We start from the raw sequence: 23,802 nt of genomic DNA, 5'->3' as shown, positions 1-23,802 counted from the left end.
GCAATTTGAAATCAAGGCTTCACAAGTGTTCAACTACTTGGGCCAGACCTCCAACCCTTTTTGCTCTGGTTTTTGGGATAGGAGGTAGTCACTTGCTTTTTCACCAGACTGGACTGAAAGATATTGATACTGCTGTAGATGACAGTTGTGTACCACCATGCCCAACTATTGTTTGAGATGGGGAGCCTCACAAACTTTTTTTTTGGGTCCGGTCGTGGGGTCCGAACTCTGGGCCTGGGCGCTGTCCCTCAGCTCTTCAGCTCAAGGCTAGCGTTCTACCACTTGAGCCACAGCGCCATTTCCGGCTTTTTTCTGCTTATGTGGTGCTGAGGAATCAAACCCAGGGCCTCATGCATGCGAGGCAAGCACTCTACCACTGAGCCAACTTCCCAGTCCGAGCTTCACAAACTTTTGACCTGCTTGTCCTTATATCTCAATCCTGCCAAGTTCTGCCTCCTGATTAGGATTACAGGTATGAGCCATAGGCCCTTGGCTGGCTGGCTGCTTTAAAAAAAAAAAAATGGCTGGGCGCTGGTGGTTCACGCCTGTAATCCTAGCTACTCAGGAGGCTGAGATCTGAGGATCACGGTTCAAAGCCAGACTGGGCATGAAAGTCCATGAGACTCTTACCTCCAATCAACCACTAGAAAACCAGAAGTGGCGCTGTGGCTCAAGCGGTAGAGCGCTTACCTTGAGCTGAAGAGCTGAGGGACAGCGCCCAAACCCAGAGTTCAAGCCTCAATGACTGACCAAAAAAAAAAAAAAAGTGGGAGATAAACAGTTTGTCTCTAGAAGAGACCCTCCCTACCCCTACTGGATCTGCTTCTTTTCCAGCTAAAGAAGCTATAGGATAGGTTTGCCTAGACAGCCTTGACAGCCATTTCAGGATTAATTAGTTAGCAGCTGTCCACCACACTTGCTAATTGCCTTTTTTTTAATATGGGTTGGAATGTAAACCAGAGCACAGAAGAAGGCAGTGGATTTAGCACTGTACCACTTTGAGCCACAGCTCTATTTCTGGTTTTTGAGTGGTTAATTGGAGATGTCTCACAGTGACTTTTCTGCCCTGCTCTGGCTTCAAACCATGACCTTAAGATCTCAGCCTCCTGAGTAGCTAGGATTACAGGCGTGAGCCACCGGTGCTTGGCTCATTCTCCCTTTTGGTGGGAGGTCTGTTTTAATATCTATTTAATATTTGTTTTGCTTTGTTATCTTGTATACAGCTGGGGCAGGAGATGAACAGGTCCCTGGGGTGTCTTTTCTTTTTCTAATAGGTTTGGGGGGGTTCTTAGCCTCCAGCAGAACTATATATGTGGCTAACCACATGATTTCATTTGAGGAGGAGAGTTCAGGTTTGGCATAGATTATTATGTTTTCTTTCTTCACTGTCTGGATTCCCAGTGGTGTGGAGTGTTAACCATCAGGGTGCTTAGTTTTCAGTATTTCATTAATTTGCCATTGTGCTTATTCAAAGGCACTTAGAGAAAATGCCTTTGAATTTAGAGTCTTTATGAATCTGACTTTCATGAAGCTTTTAGGTGCTGTGGTTTTAGATCTTCCCTTTACTTTCAAAGCAAGTGGGAGTTCTTGGATCCCAGGAACTATACTGGATTCTCCTCCACCTCCCATACCCTGAAGGCACACAGTATGGTTAATTTGACCTTCTTAATAGCTCTCAACCCTGCTCTCTATTACCATTCCTAACATCATCATTACTTAAGTTCAGGTTTCTTCTGGATCACTGCCTACCAACAACAGCTTTATCCCCTGGGCTCCCTGCTTCTAATCCTGACCTTGGAATGGTTCTCTAGACTAGAACATCTCACATAGTCTATGTAAGAATCCATTAAAAAAAAAAAATTTTTTCAGTCCATCACACACTGAAATGTAGATGGGCTGCATATGGCTAGTTTGCAGCTTGAGCCACAAGTGATCCCCCACAACCAGTTAACAGTGGGTTCAACCAGATGAGCTAGCCCATCAATTGCAAGTTTGGGTGTTGCTGTTTTGTTGAGGTGCTGTCATGAGCCTTCCAAGCATCTACTCACTATTTTGTTTTTGTTTTTGTTGTTGGTTGTGGGGCCTAAACTCTGGGCCTGGGTGCTGTCCCTCAGCTCTTTAGCTCAAGGCTAGCGCTCTACCACTTGAGCCACAGCGCCACTTCCAGCTTTTTCTGCTTATGTGGTGTTGAGGAATCGAACCCAGCGCCTCATGCATGCAAGGCAAGTGCTCTACCACTGAGCCACCTTCCTAGCCCCTACTCACTGTTTTTTGGACTCACACTTATGGATCACTGACAAAAATCTGCACTTGGGAATCTGCCTTGAGCAGCCTTGCTCTAGACTATTTCTGGAATGGAATAACACAGGCTGGAAGTGTAGCTTAGTGGTAGAATGCTTGTCTAGAACAGGTAGAAACTCTTGGTTTCTTTCTCTAGTGCCAAAGGAAAACAAAAGCTCCCCAAAATGGAGTCACGTAAAAAGCTCAGGGATTAGTTAATGAAAAGTTACTTATACCTCTCTCTCTCTCTCTCTCTTTCTCTCTCTCCCCTCCCTCTCTTTCTCTCTCTTTTGTGCTGGTCCTGGGGCTTGAACTCAGTGCCTAGGTGCTGTCCCTAAGATTTTTTGCTCAAAGCTAGCACTCTACCCTTGAGCCACAGTTCCACTTTCATCTTTTTTTGGTGATTAATTGGAGATGAGAGTCTTTCAGGCTTTCCTGTCTGGGCTGGCTTTGAACTGCAATCCTCAGATCTCAGCCTCCTAAGTAGCTAGGATTATAGACGTGATCCACCAAGTGCCTGGCTTGATATTTATCTTGACCAGCCAACCACCTTCTTAACAAGATTTATGAGAGCTTCATTAATTTCAGATACTTCTCCAGAGACAGGTAGCAATCCCACACATTTATAAATACAGTGTGGTATTTCCTGTCTCTTCCCTCTAGGTAGAATGTTTTGAAGAGTCCATGAGACAATTTTCAAAATTTCCTTTGGTCTTTTTTCATTAGACTGTAAGCTCCTTGAGGCAGGAACCAAAGGGAGGAGAAGATGATCAGAGCTGAGGTACCAAGAAATTGGAAAACATCCTGGAAAGCAGGCATGGGACTTTAGACTGATAACTTGAAAACATGGTAGTTTCAGATCATGTGAGTTGAAATAGCTTGTTGTATAGCTTGATTTTTAGCATTTAATGTTAACATTGGCTCTTAATTGAACTGTGTTAATTATATATCCTCTGTACAGTTTGTAGGTGCTTTGTTTTGGTTTCTTAGTGAGCTTTTTTTCTCTGTTTCTTTGAATTATTAGGGATTAGGGATTAAGCCAAGGGCCTTGCTCACTTGCTAAGCCAACACTCTATCACCAGCTACACCCTAGTCTTTAATGAGCATTTTAAAAAGCACTTAGATGAGCAAATAGATGTCTCAGTTGGGAGAGCCCAGCTATCTTGTGTAACTACATTGCTCTGTAATTGGGTTCAAAAATAGGAAAAAACTGGGCATGGGTGGCTCATGCCTGAAATCCTAGCTATTTAGGAGGCTGAGATATGAGGATTGGAGTTTGAAGCCAGCATCGGCAAAAAGTCTGTGAGAATCCTATCTCCACTGAACTTCCAAAAAGCTGGAAGTGAAGCTGTGGCTAATGTGGTAGAGCACTAACTATGAGCACTGCCCAGGTCCTGAGTTCAAGCCCCAGGACCAGCACCAAAAAACAAACAACCAAAAAAACAGAAACAAAAAATCACTTTCCCCTTTTTGAAATATCAAACTTTCTCAGTCCAGGAAAATAGTCTTATATACAGACCTGTCATTCTGTGCTTTTATATTTCATAAATACTTCACATTTTTCTACCACCTTTCTTCCAGAGAACTCAAGATGCCTGCTTATAGCAACTAGTAACTAGTGGATGTTAAGCATTTTAACTTTTCAAAGTATGTTAAGAGTTGGAGAACTGAAGCAAAGAGAACTGATGATTAGATCTGGGGTCACCGTGTTGAATGAAAGAGCTTGGCTGACCTCCCTTAAATTTGACTCTGTCTTTTCTGTTCATGAAATTGTGTCTGAAGAAATGTTCACCCGAGATATGCTCTAAGACGGAGGAGGAGGTTGAGCGGAGTGCCTGAGGGTGAACCGCTGACCCACTAGGTATGCAGAGAACACTCAAATTTAAGATAGAAGGGGTTTAACTGCTTAACACATCTGCTATTACTTGGAAGACAGGAGAGCCCACACTTTTCCTGCTGCTGCTTTCCTCAGCAGCCCATAGAAGGGACTTTTTAATCATTTTGGCCTTCTTCTTCTTTTTTTAAAGTTAGCCGAAGTGCCCCCAACTCTCCCCTCATCCTATGCAAAGCCTGCAGGCTGCTTTAGAGCTTTTGTTCAGAAACAAAATTGAACTTCAGGTATCCTGCCGAGATCCTAGGACCAAATCAGTCCTCCTCTGTATGAGGTTTTCAGAAATGGCTGTTTCGACTTCCAGTGAAATCTCAAGCATGTGCTTTCTGCTTTATGACAAGGAAGCAGTAGAGTAATTGAAAGTTGCCTGAGTGGTATTATTCTAGAGTGAAGCCCTGCAATGGAAACTTTTGTGCTGGGGCATCTGTGATTAAAAGCAAACGTAAATTTTCTGCTGCTTGCTGGTTTTAGACAAGATAGACAGTGCAATTTTTGTATGAGCTGCACATTTAGAAAATCCTTTTTCTGAAAACAACTTAAGCTTGACAACTCAGCACTTCTTTCTATCAAATCTGCCACCCATTCCCCCTACTCTGCATGATACTGTTTTCATATAGATGTCAATTACAGGCAAATTCAAACAATACTTCCCCTGGTGATGATGCTTTTATCTTAGATTGTTATTGAGTAGTCACAAAGCAGGGTGCGGTAAGTTTTATAGGAAGGGTTGTCTTTGTTTTCCTGGGAGAATTTTATCTAGATGCTTCTGATCTATAGTTTTTTGGTCTCTTTGGGCCAGTATTCCTGTGATAAAAATCCGAATGGATCTAGTCTGCTTATAAGCTGAAGACATTGCCTTTTTACTCTTGAAACACCATCAGGTCAAGACAGTGTCTTTTGATGGTGGTGCCTCTGAACGCAGCTGCCTCATCTGTTACTCATTTTTCAGGGTTTGATGAGAAATGTAAAGATTGAGCAGAACAGCAGTATAATAGGGAAAAAGTAACAATGTGACGCCAGATCTCAGAGTGGGCGTGAACGTGAGTAAGCACAGGCCCAACTCTGGCCATAAACTTGGCTACAGATTAATTAAGCTCATTCATCCATTCATACCAGTACTAGGGTTTTAACTCAAGGCCTGGATGTCGTCCAAGCTTTTTTTGCTCAAGCCTAGCGCACTATCCCTTGATGCACAGTTCTACTCTTGGCTTTTTGCTGGTTAATTAGAGATAGAGTCTCATAGACTTTCCTTTTCAGGCTGGCTTTGAACTGTGATCCTCATATCAGCCTCTTGAGTAGCTAGGATTACAGGCATGGGCTACTGGCATAGTAGTTTTAAACATGGGAGTTAAGTTAATGCAATCAAGCTGATTGCATTGTTCAGATCTTAACTACACTACCTTACCAGAGCCTTGAGGTCGTACGGGCTTTTCCACTTGGTGTTGAGTCAAACAGAACCCTATTCTCTGCAAATCATTCAAGTGAACATAAACCTCTCATTTCCAAGATTGAGGTGTTTTTTGTTTTTGTTTTTGCTGGTCATGGGGCCTGAACTCAGGGCCTGGGCGCTGTCCCTCAGCTCTTGAGCTCAAGGCTAGCACTCTACCATTTGAGCCACAGCCCCACTTTCGGCTTTTTCTGCTTATGTGGTGCTGAGGAATCGAACCCAGGGCCTCATACATGCAGGGCAAGCACTCTATCACTGAGCTACTTTCCCAGCCCCTTGTTTTTGTTTTTTTAGATAATAAGCAGTTTTTTTAGTCTGATGAAGTAATTTTGTATGCTGATGCACTTATAATAATCAGCATACCTTCCTAGCTTTGAATTATAGGTGATCTCTTTCAGATCTTTATTCAGGCAGTTGATGAAAATGTTGACCACATCTGGAAATGGAGTTATAGAACATACTGCTAGAGACCTCCTTCAGGCTAATCATGGTCCATTTACTGGTTGTTCAACTAGCTTTAAATCCAGCCAATTCTAAATTTGCCCAATTGTGTTACTATTATTTAGCCCATAGTTTTCCATCTGTGGAGCAAATTTATCATAGGAGTCTATAACTAAGAACAGTTTGCCTCTTTGGGAAAGAGATTTTTTTTTGGGGGGGGGGTCCAGTCGTGGGGCCTGAACTCTGGGCCTGGGCACTGTTCCTCAGCTCTTCAGCTCAAGGCTAGCGCTCTACCCCTTGAGCCACAGTGCCACTTCTGGCTTTTTTCTTTTTGTTTATGTGGTGCTGAGGAATTGAACCCAGGGCCTCTTGAATGCAAGGCAAGCACTCTACCACTGAGCCATCTTCCCAGCCCATAATTTTTTCATTTTATTTTATTTTATTTATTTATTTTTGTAGTCTTTTTTTTATTGTGAAAATACTGTACAGAAGGATTACAATTACATAGGCAAGATAATGACTACATTTCTTATCAAGCATTTTAGCCTCCTCCTTTATTTCCCCTTCCCATCCCTTCACATTCTCCCCCGCCCACTTCACCATCCAATCCTCCTCCCCCCCCATCATTTTATTTTTATACTATGTTCCATCTTTGAAATGGCTGTCAATCACCTTTTGGTTTTTTTTCTTTGGGAAAGAGAATTTGAAATGATTTGTGTTTGGGAAGCCCGTGCTTGCTCCCAACTGATCAGTTCTTTGCCTCTGTGTGTTTAATAGCTTCAATAAACTGTAGGATCTGTTTAAGGGTTCATGTCAAGTTTACCAGACTGTAGTTTGCCGACTCTGTCCCTTTCGTGCTTTTGAAAATCAATATTCCTTCCATCTGTTGGTAGCAGGTCATGACATCACCGACAATGGCTAGGTGATGTTATGTTACGTTTTCTCCTTCTTGGATGTAATTCAAACCTTACGGGAGTTGAATTGCTGCCTTGGCTGGGCACAAAGGTGGTGTTGCTCAGTTGCTTTTCTTTCAGAGGACCTTGTAGGAGCAGCCTGTCCAGACACGTCTGATAAGTCAGCATGGAGTTGAGAGCACCCCATTGTCCAGGAGCCCCAGGTCCTGCAGTACTGCCTGCCTTGTCCCCGACCCCAGTGCCTCCCTCCCCTCACTGGCTCATTAAGGCACTAATAGAGCCTGAGGGAGTCTTTTTCTTAATGCCATTTCCCCCATCACCGGCAGGATGAGAATCCTGCTGGCTAATTAAATGTGGCATTTTGTTTCAAAATTAGCAGCAGATACTAACTAGCAACTGAGCAGATTAGTGCCTTGCTGCAGATAGGCTTATTTTTCTTCATATCTGACTTTTTAGGATGAATCAGTGTGTTTAACATTTTAAATATCTTACTTTCCAATGGATTTATTGCTTTACCCAGGTATATTTGCTTATTTAAGATGACACACAAGTCTGTTACACTTTGGCATTGCACTTTGGCAGCTAAGAGTTCTGACCAAGTGTTAGGTATGAGGCTCAATTGGAATTAAAGTGTTTTCAAGCACTTTTCCTAGGGGAAAGTCAGTGTCCTAAAGTTGCACAAGGTCCCTGGATTCAACTCTGGGATATGCGTTGTTTTAAGCTTGTACAAACGTTCTTAAGAGTAAAATACTACTTAATACCACTTGAACATATTGCCTTCCACTTGGATTTAGGAAAAGTATTAATTTACAGAGACTGGTGGAACACTCTGGTTTGCAGCCCTTTCAGAAGTGCTGCTGGCCTGGGAGGTTCAATTAGGGACTTGTTTTCTGACATCATCCCAGTGGGCTCTGCCATGCAGCCAATCCTTCCAGGCAAATATAGATCCCTAGAACAAAAGCCTGGTGTGCCTTCACCCTGAGACAGGGATTTGTCTGTCTCTGTGTATCCAGCACAAATTCCTGCCTTCCTGCTGACTGTTTACATTAAAAGGCACTTATAGTCCTTGACTCAGCATATACTTAATGCACTGTTTTTCCACATAGGAAGGTTTTTTCCATTTGCAAAAGAAAGCCAGTGTTTCACTTTCTAATTGTAAAAGCAATTCCTCTTTCCAAAGATAACCACTGCTAATAGTGTCCTGCATATTTGTCCAGAAAAAATATGCTTATACCGCCTATAGAAATGCATGAACTTAAATATTTTTTACACAAAGGAATTTGGCATTTGAAATTAATTTTTTTTTCTAGAATGGCAGTCTGTTTAAAAAATAAATTGGAAAGCCAGCTACTGGTGGCTCACACCTGTAAACCTAGCTACTCAGGGAGCTGAGATCTGAGGATGGCCATTCAAAGCAAGGAAAGTCTGTGAGATTCTATCTTCAGTTAACCACCAAGAAGCCCAAATGGCTGAGTACTAGCCTTGAGTGAAAAAGCTCAGGGACAGAGCCAGGCCCTGAGTTCAAACTCAAGACGAGCACTACATCAATCAATCAATCAATCAGTCACTGGGGATGTAGCTCAGTGGTAGAGCTGATAGCTAGTATGTGCAAGGCTCTTGGTTCATACCCCCCAGTTCCTCACCAAAAGTAATTGAAGTGATAGGACAGGCATGCTGGGAAAACCCCCACACCCTTTGCTGATCATAGGCTGCCTCCCCAAGGAAATCCTACCATCAGTTGCATGTCTGTCCTCTCAAAGGCATTTGGTACACCTGCACGCTCTCTGTGCACATGCTCACATACGAACCTTTACATGGGTCTTGCTCATATTTCTGACTACCCTGACAGGTGCTGGGCTATCCTGGAATTACCTTGTGTAATGTCTGCCTTGATAATGACCCCAACACAGACAGAGACACAATCCTCCAAACCACCACCAAACAAAGAAGGAAAATGACTCCTTGTGACTCGGAGTGCAGCGGGCTGAGGAGACTTTAGAAGGCAGTTTTCCCTGTCCTCCCCGAGGGACACACAAAGGCAATGAGAAGGCAACGTTTGAGAAATTCTCACTGCTGGCCCTGCCATGGGGATAAATTAAGAGGTTTATTCACTGAGGCTGTCAGTCTCCGCTTGGAAGACTATTCAGACTCATCCAGGGATAAAAGACCTCCTTGTGCTGGGCATTGTATTATGCCTGGCCTTTTGCAGTAGCTAGTATTAGGCAACTTGTATTAGAGATTTTTACTTACTAACTAGGGCTATATTTTTAGAAAATCCTCCACTCCTGAAAGCCGAGGTAGAGTGCTAGCCTTGAGCCAAAGAAACTCAGGGACAATGCCCAGGCCCTGAGTTCAAACCCCAGGACTGGCAAAAAAAAAAAAAAAAAGATGAAAATGTGTGAGTGGTTGAGTCTTGGCAGTGCTCATACAAAGCAATGAAAAGCTGACACACTATAGTTTGTGAGCTTCACAGTCTTCCCACCACTCCCTCTCCCCCATCAATTCTATGAGATAGTGGAAAATTCGTAGAAGAATTTTCTTTCTTTTAGTTAACAGAGACCATTAACCCAGAGGTTCTTCTTCACCTGTTAAAGAAGCCTATAGAAAATGCATATGTGCAACCTGGCCCACTGTAAGGTTCTTTGACTTTGGCCTCCATTGTACAAAAAACAATCTGTTTCTTATCCTGCGGCATGTCTGGAATCCAGACCTTCTTTCCCATTCCAAACCCAAACCCAAGAGAGAGGATACTGTCACCTTGCAAACAGACCTCAGTCTCCACCTACGAAATCACACCTTGCAATCAGCATCACCAAAATGCACTTTTCTTGAGGATCTGCCAAAGGGATTGTTGCTTTCCTTAAATAAAACAAAGCAAAACAAAAGTCCAAGGTAAAAAATGGACAGCTTGTTATTCACCAGCTTTCATACACAACATCATCTCTCTCCATACCATACTCTCTTCAGCTGGATCAAATGAACTTTCTCCTTCTCCTCTTTCTCCTTCATTCCCACAGGGTTATTTATATCTGGAATATCTTTCTTTTCTTAATCCACTGGACTACTCACTCCCTCATTGGAAAGGTCACTTTCAAGTTATTCTTTCCAGAAAGCTTTCTTGAAGCTGGAGACTGCAAGCTAGTATTTTGCTCCCCACCCCCACTCCAAGCATATTCCTTTGCTCAGTAAGACCCGAGGATGGGCAAGTTTGCTCAAGGCTATTGCTCTACCACTTTGAGCCACAGTGTTACTTGGCCGGGTTTTATGGTGGTTGATTGGAGATAAGAGTCTCACAGATGTTCCTGCTCTGGCTGGCTTTGAACCGTGATCCTCAGATCTCAGCCTCCTGAGTAGATAGGATTACAGGCCTGAGCTACCAGCTCTGACTCTTCTTTATTGCCAGCTCAGTGGTATTTCTTGGCATTTTTCCTAGTAGCCCTTAAAAAAAAAAGTCTAACCAATGCCTGTAAGTCATTGCCAAACTTTGCTCTTAGACAAGAGAGATAAACATTCTGAAAAGAGGGAACTGCCACAGTCCCACCTTCCCCATGCGATTTGATGCATCCTGGTCACTAGAAAGCAGGACTTCTTTCCTGGTCCCAGGAGCCTGCTGCTTGAGCACAGAGCGTCTTCCTGTGGTGGGGCTGGGGTCAGGCCTGGGACGTGTATCAGACCTCCTATGTGGAAGGCCTCAAGTGGCTATAACTCATGCTACAAAAACAAACACGTTCCCACACTGAACAACAGCACAGAGCTCTTAAGGAGGGGGATTACTAGGCCTTAATATGTGAGATGGAAAGACAGGAATGTAGAAAGAGCCAGGTGCTTTGGTTTGTGAGTCTAGGCCGAGGGGGCGCCCAAGTGTTGGAGAGAAATTCCATTCAGATGACTCCATGGCCATGTTATTTTTTTCCTGTTTGGCCATCAGGGAATGGAGAGACCTCATTATCCAGCAGCCTGTCCCAGCAGTTACCGCATTGTGTTGAAGGATAGCTGTGACCTGAGTGGAACCCTTGGCACTCAGCTTTGAGGTATAGGGTCACTGGTATTTGCCCTATTGCTGTGAGGAAGTCATTCCAACCTGAGCAGGGACAGGGGCCAGAGTAAGAGGAGAACAGAAACTACATACTTGACCTGAGCTTTCAGCCTTCACAGGAGGCTACTGGGTCATGCCTTTTACTTTTCTAGGGGGAGAATTAGATGTTCTGAAACTTAGGAATAGGACTTGATTCTCCAGCCAGTTCTTAGTCACTTTCATATACTTTCTGGAACCTAGCACAGGACTCCTTGGAGTATCATTTGCAGTTCACTATACAGAGTGGAGACAGGATGGAGCCACACGATCGTGTACTGACACCTGTATCTCCCTCCACTTTGGATTCTTTCAAATGGGCACCAGGGCAATCACAGCTCATCAGAGTCCAGCTGGAGAGTTTCCATGGTTGTCCTGCTGGGTTGGATGAGATCACACACAGGTTGAGTCCCTTCTTTCATTCCTTACAGCTGGTGTCCTGGAGGATGGGGAGCATCTGAGATAGCTTGTTCTGCTTATGATGGTAGCAATGGGCCCTGTTCCTTCATTTGGATTTCAGGGAGCTACCAAAATGTCTCCTGAGCTAGGATATTCACGCCATCATAATTAATAATGTAAGCCGGGCACCGGTGGCTCACGCATGTAATCCTAGCTACTCAGGAGGCTGAGATCTGAGGGTCGAGGTTCAAAGCCAGCCCGGGCAGGAAAGTCCATGAGACTCTTATCTCCAATAAACCAGTAGAAAACCGGAAGTGGCACTGTGGCTCGAGTGGTAGAGCGCTCACCTTGAGCTGAAGAGCTGAGGGATAGCGCCCAAGCCCAGAGTTCAAGCCCCACGACTGACAAAAAAAAAAAAAAAAATGGGATGTAGCTCAAGTGACAAAGCACATGCCAGATGGATTGGATCTGCAGTGTGTGCATAGACACAAGTTAAAAATTTTTTTTTAATTTTTATTTTTTCGGTCAGTCATGGAGCCTGAACTCTGGGCCTGGGCGCTGTCCCTCAGCTCTTCAGCTCAAGGCTAGCGCTCTACCACTTGAGCCATAGCACCACTTTTCTGCTTATGTGGTGCTATGGAACCAAACCCAGGGCCTCATGCATGCAAGGCAAGCGCTCTACCACTGAGCCACCTTCCCAGCCCCACAAGTTTAAAATTTTTTTTTATTTATTTTTTATTGTGAAAATACTGTACAGAGGGGTTACAATTACATGGACAAGATAATGAGTACATTTCTTATCAAGCATTGTAGCCTCCTCCTTTGTTTCCCCTTCCCATCCCATCTTCCCCCCCCCCAACCCTCCCCCCTCCCACCAAAGTTGTAAAGTTCGTTTTCGACATAAGGACTTGTACGTCTCGCTGTTGCAATGGGTCCACCTGTATCCCTATTTAAACGATTTGTTTCTTCCCTTCCCCTCCACAAATTATAACAACATCAAATACAGTGAAAGCAGGGGTTATACTGTGGGGGAGGGACAGACAAAGAAACAAAAAAAATATGGAACGCTTCACGAATTTGCGTATCATCCTTGCGCAGGGGCCATGCTAATCTTCCCTGTATCGTTCCAATTTTAGTATATGTGTTGCCGAAGCGAACACAAGTTTAAAATTTTTAACTGCTTCTGTTTACTGAGCCCCTACCAGGTTCCAGTAACCATGTCGTTGAGGGCTGGCCATGTATTATCTCACTGGATCTTAATAACAAGTTGTGAAGCTTCTCATCTACAGTTTCATTTTACGTAGTTTCAGTTTCCCATAGGCAGCTACAATCTGACAATGTGACATGGAAAATTCTAGACATAAGTTTTAAATTGTGTGCCATTCTGAGTAACGCACTCTCCCACTCTGCCCAGGGTGTGCACCATCACTCTGTTCGGCATATCCACACTGTAGAGGGTGCCTTCCCATCAGTCACTTAGTGTCTGCCTTGTCACTATCTTAGTGCTTATGTTCAAGTAGTGCTCATTTATACTTATTAATGGCTCCAAAGCACAATGAATAGGATGCACAGGCAGCATCAGAGCATAAAACATGGAATGACAGATTGACTCAGGTGCTACGTGAACTGCAGAGCACATGGGGAAAAAAATCAACAAAAAACCACAGTTGGGTGCTGTGTGTTATCTGTTGTTTCTAGCACGCACTTGAAACATAGCCTCTGGGTTAAGGGGTGGGGGAGGCTATCCTACTACTTATTGCATTGTCTTCATTTGTACCCTAAACACTAACCCCAGAGGTTACCTAACTGGCTCAGTGAGTGGAGTGGGATTTTCACCTCTCCCTGCCAGTCCCCACAGCACATGCGTCAACCCCTCAATGTCCCACGCATGGCATACTGTTTTTTTTTTTGTTGGTCGTGGGGCTTGAACTCTGGGCCTGGGCCCTGTCCCTCAGCTCTTCAGCTCGAAGCGAGCGCTCTACCACTTGAGCTACAGCGCCACTTCCGGTTTTCTGGTGGTTTATTGGAGATAGGAGTCTCACGGTCTCTCCTGCCCGGGCTGGCTTTGAACCGCGATCCTCAGATCTCAGCCTCCTGAGTAGCTAGGATTACAGGCGTGAGCCACCAGCGCCTGGCTGGCATACTGTTTTCTACAGCTTTGAGCTAGGGCATTTCCATACCTGGGCTTCCAGGCAAGAGCCTGCATCTGGATTTTCTCCCTTTCCTTTGTCACTGGCAGATCTGCACTTAGCATTACACCCAAACTGATTTTTTTTTCTGTCACTCTCTCTTTTTGCCTGACGGTTTTCTACACACAATCTATAAAACCAAACTGTAGTTGATTCTTGTAATTCGTAGTTATAATCTACAAAATCTTTGCAAACACAAAATTAACAAGTGCCAAAACAGTGCTCCTAAGGAATCTGCTTACAGTGGTTCATCAGTACACAACTGGGTCTATGTTTAATCACTTTATTTATACATTTATAATTCATTAACATATGTAAAACCTACTAACACATATAAAATTCATGCTCATAATATATTCATACTATTCAGATATATAATTAATTAGCACTGAGCTGAGCTTACGGCCAGTAACATTGTAACTCATGCTTGAACAAAACTTAAAGAATGTAGCTTCTCTGTCAGGCACATCACAGTCATCTTGCTCTCTATACTAAGCACTTCAGCACTATTCTTTGAGGCCATTTTAAACAGTGAAAGCACACACACACACACACAAAGCATAAAATGTGAAAAGCATGACTGAAAAGAACTCATGAAGTATGAAAGCTGACAGAAGAAAGCATGGCCTTGCTCAGCCTCAGCTGGGAAGCCATGGGTTGAGTGAACCAGAGTTCTTACAACTCTGCCATGTCCAAGAATGACCACAAAGGAGTCACAATGGATGAATTGGGGTTTTGGGTAAACTTTTAACAGGTAGCAAATTCATAAAAATGGACTCCCTCTTGTCCTAAATGTGCAATTGATAATCTTGGGCTAAATAAAATAGAGTATTAAGGTTGACTTCACCTGTTCTTTTCTAATGTTTAATGTTCTTATGAAAAGGATTTTTTTTATTGCATAGTGTGCTCTGGACCAGAGAAGAACAATGATATGCTGAGGGCCTCCTTTGGGTAGTGGGGGTATGGATGGGAGAGAAGGAATGCACTTGAGAATAATGGATGGGAGAAAAGGAATGCATTTGAGAATAATGGGAAATATGATCAACACCTGTGTTCTGGCTTTGGCAGTGAGAAGGAGGAAGAGCTAGTGACAGTGAAGTTTGCTATGGGTATGACCCACAGTGGGGGTGGTGTGGACATTGGTTTATGAAGGCAATTTTGACAAATTAACAATGTTTTGCTGTCTAATTGCTTGGGTGAAGCTCTGTATAGAAGCAGGTTTATGCCCTAGAAAAATATGTGAATCCAGAAAACTCCTGAGAATAAGAGTTCCAAGCCGGGAGCCGGTGGCTCACGCCTATAGTCCTAGCTACTCAGGAGGCTGAGCTCTAAGGATCGAAGTTCAAAGACAGCCCGGGCAGGAAAGTCGGTGAGACTCTTATCTCCAATAAGCCACTAGAAAACTGGAAGTGGCGCTGTGGCTCAAGCGGTAGAATGCTCGCCTTGAGCTGAAGAGCGCAGGGACAGTGCCACTCAAGTGGTAGAGAGCTAGTCTTGAGCTGAAGAGCTGAGGGACAGCGCCCAGAATTCAGGCCCCATGACTGACAAAAAAAAAGAATCTCCATCTTGCCTGGTGCTGGTGGCTCCCGCCTATATAACCCTAGCTACTCAGGGGGCTGAGATCTGAGGATTGCAGTTCAAAACCAGCCTGGGCAGGAGTGTCCGTGAGACTTATCTCCAATTAACCACCAGAAAACTGGAAGTGGCGCTGTGGCTCAAGTGATAGAGTGCTAGCCTTGAGCTGAAGAGCGCAGGGACAGTGCCCAGGCCCAGAGTTCAAACCCCATGATCAAACAAGCAAGCAAAAAAAGAAACTCCATCCTATTATTGTTAATAATATTAATATTACACAACATCTACTTTGTGCCAGGCATATCAGTACAGGCTTCTGACAACAGTCCCATGGCCCCCTACTGTGTTTGCAGTTTACAGATGTGAATATTGAGGCCACAGCTGGGAAGAGTCTTGTTCAAAGTCGTTTGGTCAGTGGCGCTTGTGTGGCTGTAACTGAAATGTCTGATTCTGGCACTGGACTTTTCAGCAACTATCAGATGTGCCCCTGTCGTGGAGTGGCTGTCTTGAGTTTTGCAGACCACAAAAAAACCAAACCAAACCAGACACTGCTCTTCTTTTAGTACTGGGCTGGAGGCAGCTCTGGGTGATGGATGGCAGATTGTGGGGAGTTCTGCATTCCAGGAGGGCTGAGGTCTGTGCTTATAAGAGCTGCATGGCATTGCCTTTCTGCAAATGGTCATCATGGACGGGACTCTGTTTCCTTCAGGCACTGACTGTGCAGTGTCCCTTGTTTTCCCACTTCTCCTCATTTCTGCCCTGTAGCCAGAATGATGAAGTGTCCTGGACCAGGCAAGGGATTCCAGTTGTCTAGCCTGTTCGGGCTATGCAGGGAGGAATGCCGCGTGGAGCCCATCCCTGCCCAGACGCCTGCCTGAGGTTTTACTGCAATCCTCCACTTCCATACATGGTAGTGGGACTTACCAGCCCGCTGCAGGGTGCCTACAGTGGGAGGTTGTTCCCCACAGTGGATAAGGACCTCTAGTTCTTATGTAAAACATGTATGGAGAGAAAAGACCCTGGCTGTAACCACAGGTGTCTATAAAAAGAGAACTCCAGAATCTTACAGACTGCAAAATAACATGACAGGCTGGTCCTAAATGCTTTGTTTATAACACATGGATCTCTCTCTACCTTTGGGATTTACAAAGATGTGATGTGGCTAAGAAGCCCTGCCCTGAGATTTTTTTTTTTTTTTTTTGCTAGTCCTGGGGTTGAACTCAGGTTCTGGGCACTGTCCCTGAGCTGCTTTTGCTCCATGATAGCACTCTGTCACTTGAGCCTCAGCACCACTTCCAGCCTTTTCTGTTTATGTGGTACTGAGGAATGAAACCCAGGGCTTCATGCATGCTAGGCAAGCACTCTACCACTAAGCCACATTCCCAGCCCCCTGAAATTTTTTTTTTCCTGGACTTGGAATTGAACCTAGGGCCTTGTACAAGTAGTAGATAAGTATTCTACCACTGAAGATATCCCTAGTCAAGCTCTTAAATCTCAAGATAGTTTGTAAAGAGATGTACTTTCTAAATATATGTGTGTGTTTTAACAAATACTAGCAGACATATACTTTTCTCATGGCATTGATAAAAAGAAAAGAAAATTCAGGGCTGGGAAGGTGGCTCAGTGGTAGAGCGCTTGCCTTGCATGCATGAGGCCCTGGGTTCGATTCCTCAGCACCACATAAGCAAAAAGAAAAAAGCGGGAAGTGGTGCTGTGGCTCAAGTAGTAGAGCATTAGCCTTGAGCTGAAGAGCTGAGGGACAGCACCCAGGCCCAGAGTTCAGGTACCACAACCGGACACCCTCCCCTCCCCCCCGCCAAAAAAAAAAGAAAATTCAAAAGGTCCAGGCCAGCATATAGTGCTTAAGTAAAAGTCAGTAGTTAAGACAGCATAGATCTAGGCTTCAAGGGGCAGATCAGAGCCTCAACAAGTGTGGGCTCATGAAATTACCATAAAGTACTCTTTGCAAGACTCCTTTAGTTTCCTCTAGGCAGTGCTTTTTTTCAACTGTATTTTTTTTTTTTTTTGTCTTTTCTTTTTTGGTACTGGGGATCGAACCCAGGACGTTGCACTTGCTAGGCAAGCACTTTGCCACTGAGCTACATCCCAGCCCTAGGCAGGGCTTTTTGTAACGCACTGGGCTCTGTCCATTTTGTTCACTCTTGGTTTGTGAATGGTTGAAAATAGGTAGAATTTGAGAGTAATAGTTGCCAACAAGAGATTCTAAAGTAGTTGGGGCAGAATGTGAATTCTTAGGGAGCTGTCTTAAATTTGGTTGGTTGGTGCTTAGTATTGGCACTGTCATATGGGATTCTTTTTTTTTTTTTTTTTTTGTCGGTCGTGGGGCTTGAACTCTGGGCCTGGGCGCTGTCCCTCAGCTCTTCAGCTCAGGGCGAGCTCTCTACCACTTGAGCTACAGCGCCACTTCCGGTTTTCTGGTGGTTTATTGGAGATAGGAGTCTCACGGTCTCTCCTGCCCGGGCTGGCTTTGAACCGCGATCCTCAGATCTCAGCCTCTTGAGAAGCTAGGATTACAGGCGTGAGCCACCAGCGCCTGGCTGGGATTCTTTACTATATCATTTGGTTCTTTCTTCAGCTCCTCTACTAATTCACTGTTTCTCTTTTCTTCTCTTTTCCTTTTCTTTTTGTTGGTTATGGAGCTTGAACTTAGGGCCTAGGTGCTGCTCTTGAGCTCTTTTGCTCAAGGCTAGTGCTCTACCACTTTGAGTCACAGCACCACTTCTGTTTTTTGAGTAGTTAATTAAGATAAGATTTATGGGGACTTTTCTGTCTGGGCTGGGTTCGAACTGTGATCCTCAGATCTCAGCCCTCCTGAATGGTTAGGATTATAGGCTTGAGCCACCAGTGCCCAGCTGTTTGTTTTTTTTTTTCTTTGTAGTGTGTCTTACATCCAGTTGATGGTGATTGCTGTACTTCATTATAATAGAATTTGAGTTATTTGTAAAGCCATCATTCATGGCTGTAAAATTTTGGACATATTCACTGAAGTGTTCTTGCTTTGAGGAATGGGCTGAGGGGGTGATAAGAGTCCCCTCCCTCTGCCCAAATACTAGAATCAGTTCCTGCCTCAGATAAGATCTTAAAAAGAAAATCATACCTTCTAGGCCTTTTCCATCATGATTTATTTTGTGCTTAAAATAGCAAGCCTTAAAGACGTCTTCATCATTGTGCCCCTCCCCCTCCCCCACTGGATCCCTCTCTTTAATTGTATAAAAAGATTTTGAAATTCTTCATTCTTTCTTGCCTCAGGGGAAAGGGGCTGGAGTCCAGTGATGTTGATCTGAATTCCTCCTCTTGCTCTTTTGCTAGTTAAAAGATTCCCCGCTGTGACAGATGGATGTGGATTCAGAGGGCATTGAATTTGTAAGGTGGTTGGGACTACCTTCTGAGTTAAAGGGCTTTTTAAACAACCTTTCTTTTTCTTCTTTAAAAAAAAAAGTGATTTCTCAAGCATCAGGCTTCTATCCACCTACTAATTGTTTGCTTCCAAGCTGGACTGATACTTAGGGCCAATTACTTCTGGCTGCTGAGGCCTTAAGCATTAACACCCCCTTCCCTCCCTTCCCCAAGCTGCTAGCTGAATGGCTATGTGTCCCCCGGTGTCCCTCCTGGACACTGGAGCTGAAGGATGGATCACATCTGCCAGCCCCAGCCCCAGCCCCAGCCCCAGCCCCAGCCCCAGCCCCAGCCCTAGCCAGCCACCAAGCTGGAGTTTAGGTTCCAGGCCAAGAAGTCTGGAGGCTTCAGGGAATTGGAGGCCAGGGCTTGGCAGCCCTTTTCTGGACTCTGAGAATGAGGTGGGGCGCTAGCCAAGCAGGCCAATGGAGGGAAGAGGAGGTCTTTCCCTGCACTCATTTTTCTACATATGGAGGAATGGATGTAATGTGATTGTTGGGAATGCAGTTTTCTGCAACAAAGCACAGTGGAAGGGGGTGGGGAGGGGGAGCCCCATTTTGAGACACAGTTTGTGCTCTTTACCTCAAGTTTTTGTTCCAAGGGCAATATTAAGTGGTGATTTTCAATCCCAGCTCACGGTCTACTAAGGAGTTTTTTTTAGGCACCTATTCTCAGGGGTGGAGGTATGGCTCAAAGTAGTTGGGTGCCTGCCTAGCAAGTGGAAGCCCAGAGTTCAACCCGCATATAAACCCCAATACACGTTCCCAGTCTGCATGCTCACTATTACATCCCAGAATAGAGCATAGTGCCTGGCACTGTTTAGTTGCACACATAATTATAGCAAGTTAAATGACTGAGAGCCTCTTACATCTGCTCACAGTGTTTAGAAAGGTATAAGACTCATAGCTAGTTATACAACACACACACACACACACACACACACACACACACACACACACACTCCATCTCAGTTAAACATTGAGTCCTCTTCATACTCACCGTAGTCCTGATAGTTGTCTGCGTTCACATGTTCCAGTCGCTGCTACATCCTCTAATGCTTGGTGACCTAGAATCAGCCTCATTCACAAGATGCTGAGACTGAACCATCTTACCAAGCACAAGTGAACTTTTTGGCCTTCCTTGATTGGTTGTGCCCTTGTTTGGTTGTCCAAGAGCTTTGTGTTTGTTTATCTTTATACAGCCCTGGACCATGCCACTGTTGGACTGAGTGTTTTTCCCCATCTTACTGCCAGTTGTTTGAGTCAAGACTTGAACTCTGGCCCACGAGCTCTGCTGAACTGTCTAATAACTGATGGAGGATTTGATTTTTATAGAGGTGGTATCCTAGTATGAATAGGATCCTAATATGAATAATATTAGGATGATATTATTCATAATAATGCTAACTCCTATTTTATAGAGAAGAAAATGGAAGACCAGAGGGATAGAAGCAATGTGCCCCCTGAGCTAGTCAAATGGCAGAATTACCCAGTTTGTTGGTGTTCCCTCTGGAGCCTGTTCTTTTTCTTTTTCTTTTTTTTTGGGGGGTCCGGTCGTGGGGCCTGAACTCTGGGCCTGGGCGCTCTCCCTCAGCTCTTCAGCTCAAGCTAGCACTCTACTACTTGAGCCACAGCGCCACTTCCGGCTTTTTTTCCTGCTTATGTGGTGCTGAGGAATCGAACTCAGGGCCTCATGCATGCAAGGTAAGCGCTCTACCACTGAGCCACCTTCCCAGCTCTTTTTCTTTATATAATACTAAGCTTTAGATATTTTGTTACAGCAACAGCAAATGGACTAATGCAAATGCCTTCTGAACTTTCAAATACCTAGAAACCATCAACCCCTTATCTGTTAGTTGACCCAGCTCTCCTAGCACATGCGCGCGCGCGCGCGCACACACACACACACACACACACACACACACACACACACACACACACACACACACACACACACACACAGCATCCATATAGTCACACACCCTTTCCCTCTACCCCAGGGAGTATTTCTGGCAGCAAAGAAGGAGCCCTTTGAACAGCTAACAGGGTAAAAACAGCCAAGGTCTCAGGACCCCAAGGACATTCCTAGCATGTGGTTTTCTAGACTAACCAAAAGGCACTCCTGATTAGCTGATCATCTCTGAAAGGTTAACATTTTTGTGGAAGGGCAGAATTGGTAAGACTGAAGGCCCTGTAGCAGCAGCAAGTGGGAGAAGGCATCCCAGATCACATGTGAAGAAGCATCAGGATGGCTATGCATGCTGTTGCCCTCCTCCTGTATCCCCTTTCTCTAGTTTTGGGTTAAAGATATAAAAGCAAACAAGTTCTCAGTATAAACTGATTTTTCCTGGGTATAATGTTTGGAGAACATGCCTATTGCCCAGGGTTCCTTTAAAGATGCACTTGGGACTGTAGGCAGATGATAGGGCAGCAAGCTTCACCCAGATGCATGAGCTACAGGGGGCATTTGGACAGACTTTGTACATTTAGGAAACACAGGGGTGAATTGCTCCTTCTTAAAGACACACACTGTCCTCCCTTGGTGACTTTTTTTACTTATGTTTGAATGTGACATAGCAGTGAATGACAGTTCCCTTTGTCTTTATCCTGTGTAAACTGCCGGTGAGCTCCCAGCAAATGGGGGACAGACAGGGACTGGAGGGGACCCGTACTGTGGCAGACTGGTGAGAACCTGCTCTGTCTCTAGGAGGCATCTGTGTTGGAATGCAGACCAGGGTTGGTGGAATTTTCTGAAGAAGGTTCTAGTGAGATGTGAAATCTCCTGGTTTCTGAGTGTTGTCAGCCAGTTCCAATGCAAAACATTAGATTAGCCAAGTGGCATGTTTTAGGAATGGATTTGAGGTTGGTGACTGTGACTTTAAAGACTATGTGCTATTTGTACTGGTAAATCTGGGGTGTCCATGGGAGTTTTGCACAGGGAAGCAGTGGAGCACTCAGGAATTGCTGACCATGGTTTCCTGGGAGCTCATGAGCTTGTTTACAGAGGGAAGCCATAGAAAACACAAGAAGTTGGCTGGATGGTGCCAAAGGAGTCAACAACAAATTAAGGATTCTTACATAGATCCCCAGAAGTGTGGGGGCATTTTAGGGAGATTCTCAATGTGATCTCAGGAGTGGTCATTCACATATCATATATAGAGAACTTGACTGTTTTCAAAATGCTTGCACTAATATTTATTCCTGACAATAGATCTTCAAGAAAGGAGGAGCTTGTATAAGGAACTAAAGTTAAACGTGCCAGGCTCAACCTCAGTCCCTAAGTGGCTTCAATATTCTTTGCTGCAGGATCCTCTAAACAGCCTTGTAAAGTAGTAATTCTTTAAAAAAAAAAAAAAAAAAAAAAGGCCATGGGCTTGAACTCAGGGCCTGGGTACTGTCATTTTTTTGTTCAGAGCTGGCATTCTACCACTTAGAGCCACAGTGCTACTTCCGGTTTCTTAGTGGTTAATTGGAGATAAGAGTCTCATAGACTTTCCTGCCTGGGCTGGCTTTGAACCATGATCCTCAGATCTCAGCCTCCTGAGTAGCCAGGATTATAAGTACCAGCCCCCAGTGCCTGCCAGTAATTCTTATTTTTCAAGGTGGAAATTGAGGCTTTCAGAAATTAAGGTGATTATCTAAGTCATGCCAGTCAGCAAGTGACAAGATGAGATTCAACCTTAGGAGATCTATCTGTCTTAAAACTCAGCCAGCTTCCCATCACATAAACCTTCTGGCCCACCATATAGTTAAACTCAGTTCAGGAAAGCCAGCGGTCAGTGGCTCACACCAGTAATCCCAGCTACTCAGAAGACCTGAGACCTGGAAGATCATGGTTCAAAGCCAGCCATGACAGAATAGTCCTTATGAGTTCATCTCTAGTTAACCAGCAAAAAGCTGGACTAGGCCGGGCCCTGGTGGCTCACATCTATGATCCTAGCTACTCCAGAAGCTGAGATCTGAGGATCATGGTTCAAAGTCAGCCCGGGCAGGAAAGTCCGTGAGACTCATCTCCTATAAACCGCCAGAAAACCGGAAGTGGCACCTTGGCTCAAGTAGTAGAGCGCTAGCCTTGAGCTGAAGAGCTGAGTGACAGTGCCCAGGCCCAGAGTTCAAGCCCCATGATGGACCAAAAAAAAAAAAAAAGAAAAAAAAAGGTGGACTAGAGCAGCTCAAGTAAGTAGAGTGTCAATGATCTTGAAGCCCTGAGCTTAAACTCTGCTATAACGTAAGTTAAAAAAAGCCTACAGCTGGAGCCCAGGTCCTGAGAGGCGCTTGTTAAGTGTAGAGGACTAGAAGACCACACAGAGGGTGGGGCTCATAGATGGGGACTCGTAAAAATAGGCAAGAAAAGTATATGCTAAATGTGGGATGATTTAAGCAACCATTAAAGGGTTTTGAATAGAGGGTAGGAGATGATAATGGTGGAGTTCTGGGAGAATTATTCTGGTGCAATTTTGTTGGAAAAATTAGAAAGGCAAAGATTAGCCTTGGAGCTAATGGGAGGGTGTGGGCCAGGGTAGTGACAAAGACCGGACCTGCCTCTGACTGGGCCACTGGCTTGAATGCAGGGCTTTTTAGAGAAATGCTTAGCATTCTTGGACAAATCACTGGCCTGTAGTGCATTGTTTATTGATACAACCAAATAGTCCTAGATGAAAGCCCTTTAGGGCATCTGAAAAGTCCATTTCCATTTTGCACCCAATTTTCTCCTCCCACTGTGTTTCACAGTTGGTAGGTGGTTTGTTATTACTGGTTTTTAAATTTTCCCCAGTGGGTCCCTCAGCTGAAAGAAAATGGCTGACCCCATTGGCCACAATTTCAAAAATTTTGACCTCTGCCCAAGCTTTTCTGGGTTTTCTGTCAGTTTATTGTCTAGGAATGAGGAATAGGAACTCCCTGGGAATCCCAAAACAAAGATTGTTGGTTTTGAGGTGAAAATGAGAGCAGGGGCTTCCTCCCCCACCCCCCACCCCACAAACTGGCTTGTTTACCAGCAACTTTTTCAGACCTGATAACTTGCTGGAGATGAAAGAAGAAGAAGAAAAAAAGACTCTAGTCACTTTTTTCTTACAACAAACGAACAACAAGAAAATCCACCATGCTTCTGGTCTTTTGCCATCTGTTCAACTGGAAGAGGCCTCCTGTTGCTGCCAGCATGACGGTAGGATGAAGCCAGGA

The 23,802-nt window shown here is 44.5% G+C and overlaps 1 protein-coding gene and 1 non-coding gene across 2 annotated transcripts in view; one reads left to right on the top strand and one right to left on the bottom strand.

Annotated features, from left to right (window-relative positions):
* The window catches only part of Nxn (nucleoredoxin), a 138,767-nt gene that overhangs the window by 5,277 nt on the left and 109,688 nt on the right, over positions 1 to 23,802 (top strand). The gene's annotated exons all lie outside the window — the stretch shown is intronic.
* Positions 12,498 to 12,604, bottom strand: LOC122120487. The gene has a single exon (XR_006149705.1). It is a non-coding gene; the product is annotated as a U6 spliceosomal RNA (small nuclear RNA).

The sequence above is a fragment of the Dipodomys spectabilis genome, unplaced genomic scaffold, assembly GCF_019054845.1.
Source record: "Dipodomys spectabilis isolate Male_0828 unplaced genomic scaffold, ASM1905484v1 ptg000004l, whole genome shotgun sequence".
NCBI lineage: Eukaryota > Metazoa > Chordata > Mammalia > Rodentia > Heteromyidae > Dipodomys > Dipodomys spectabilis.
This window is presented reverse-complemented; position numbering and strand designations above follow the sequence as displayed.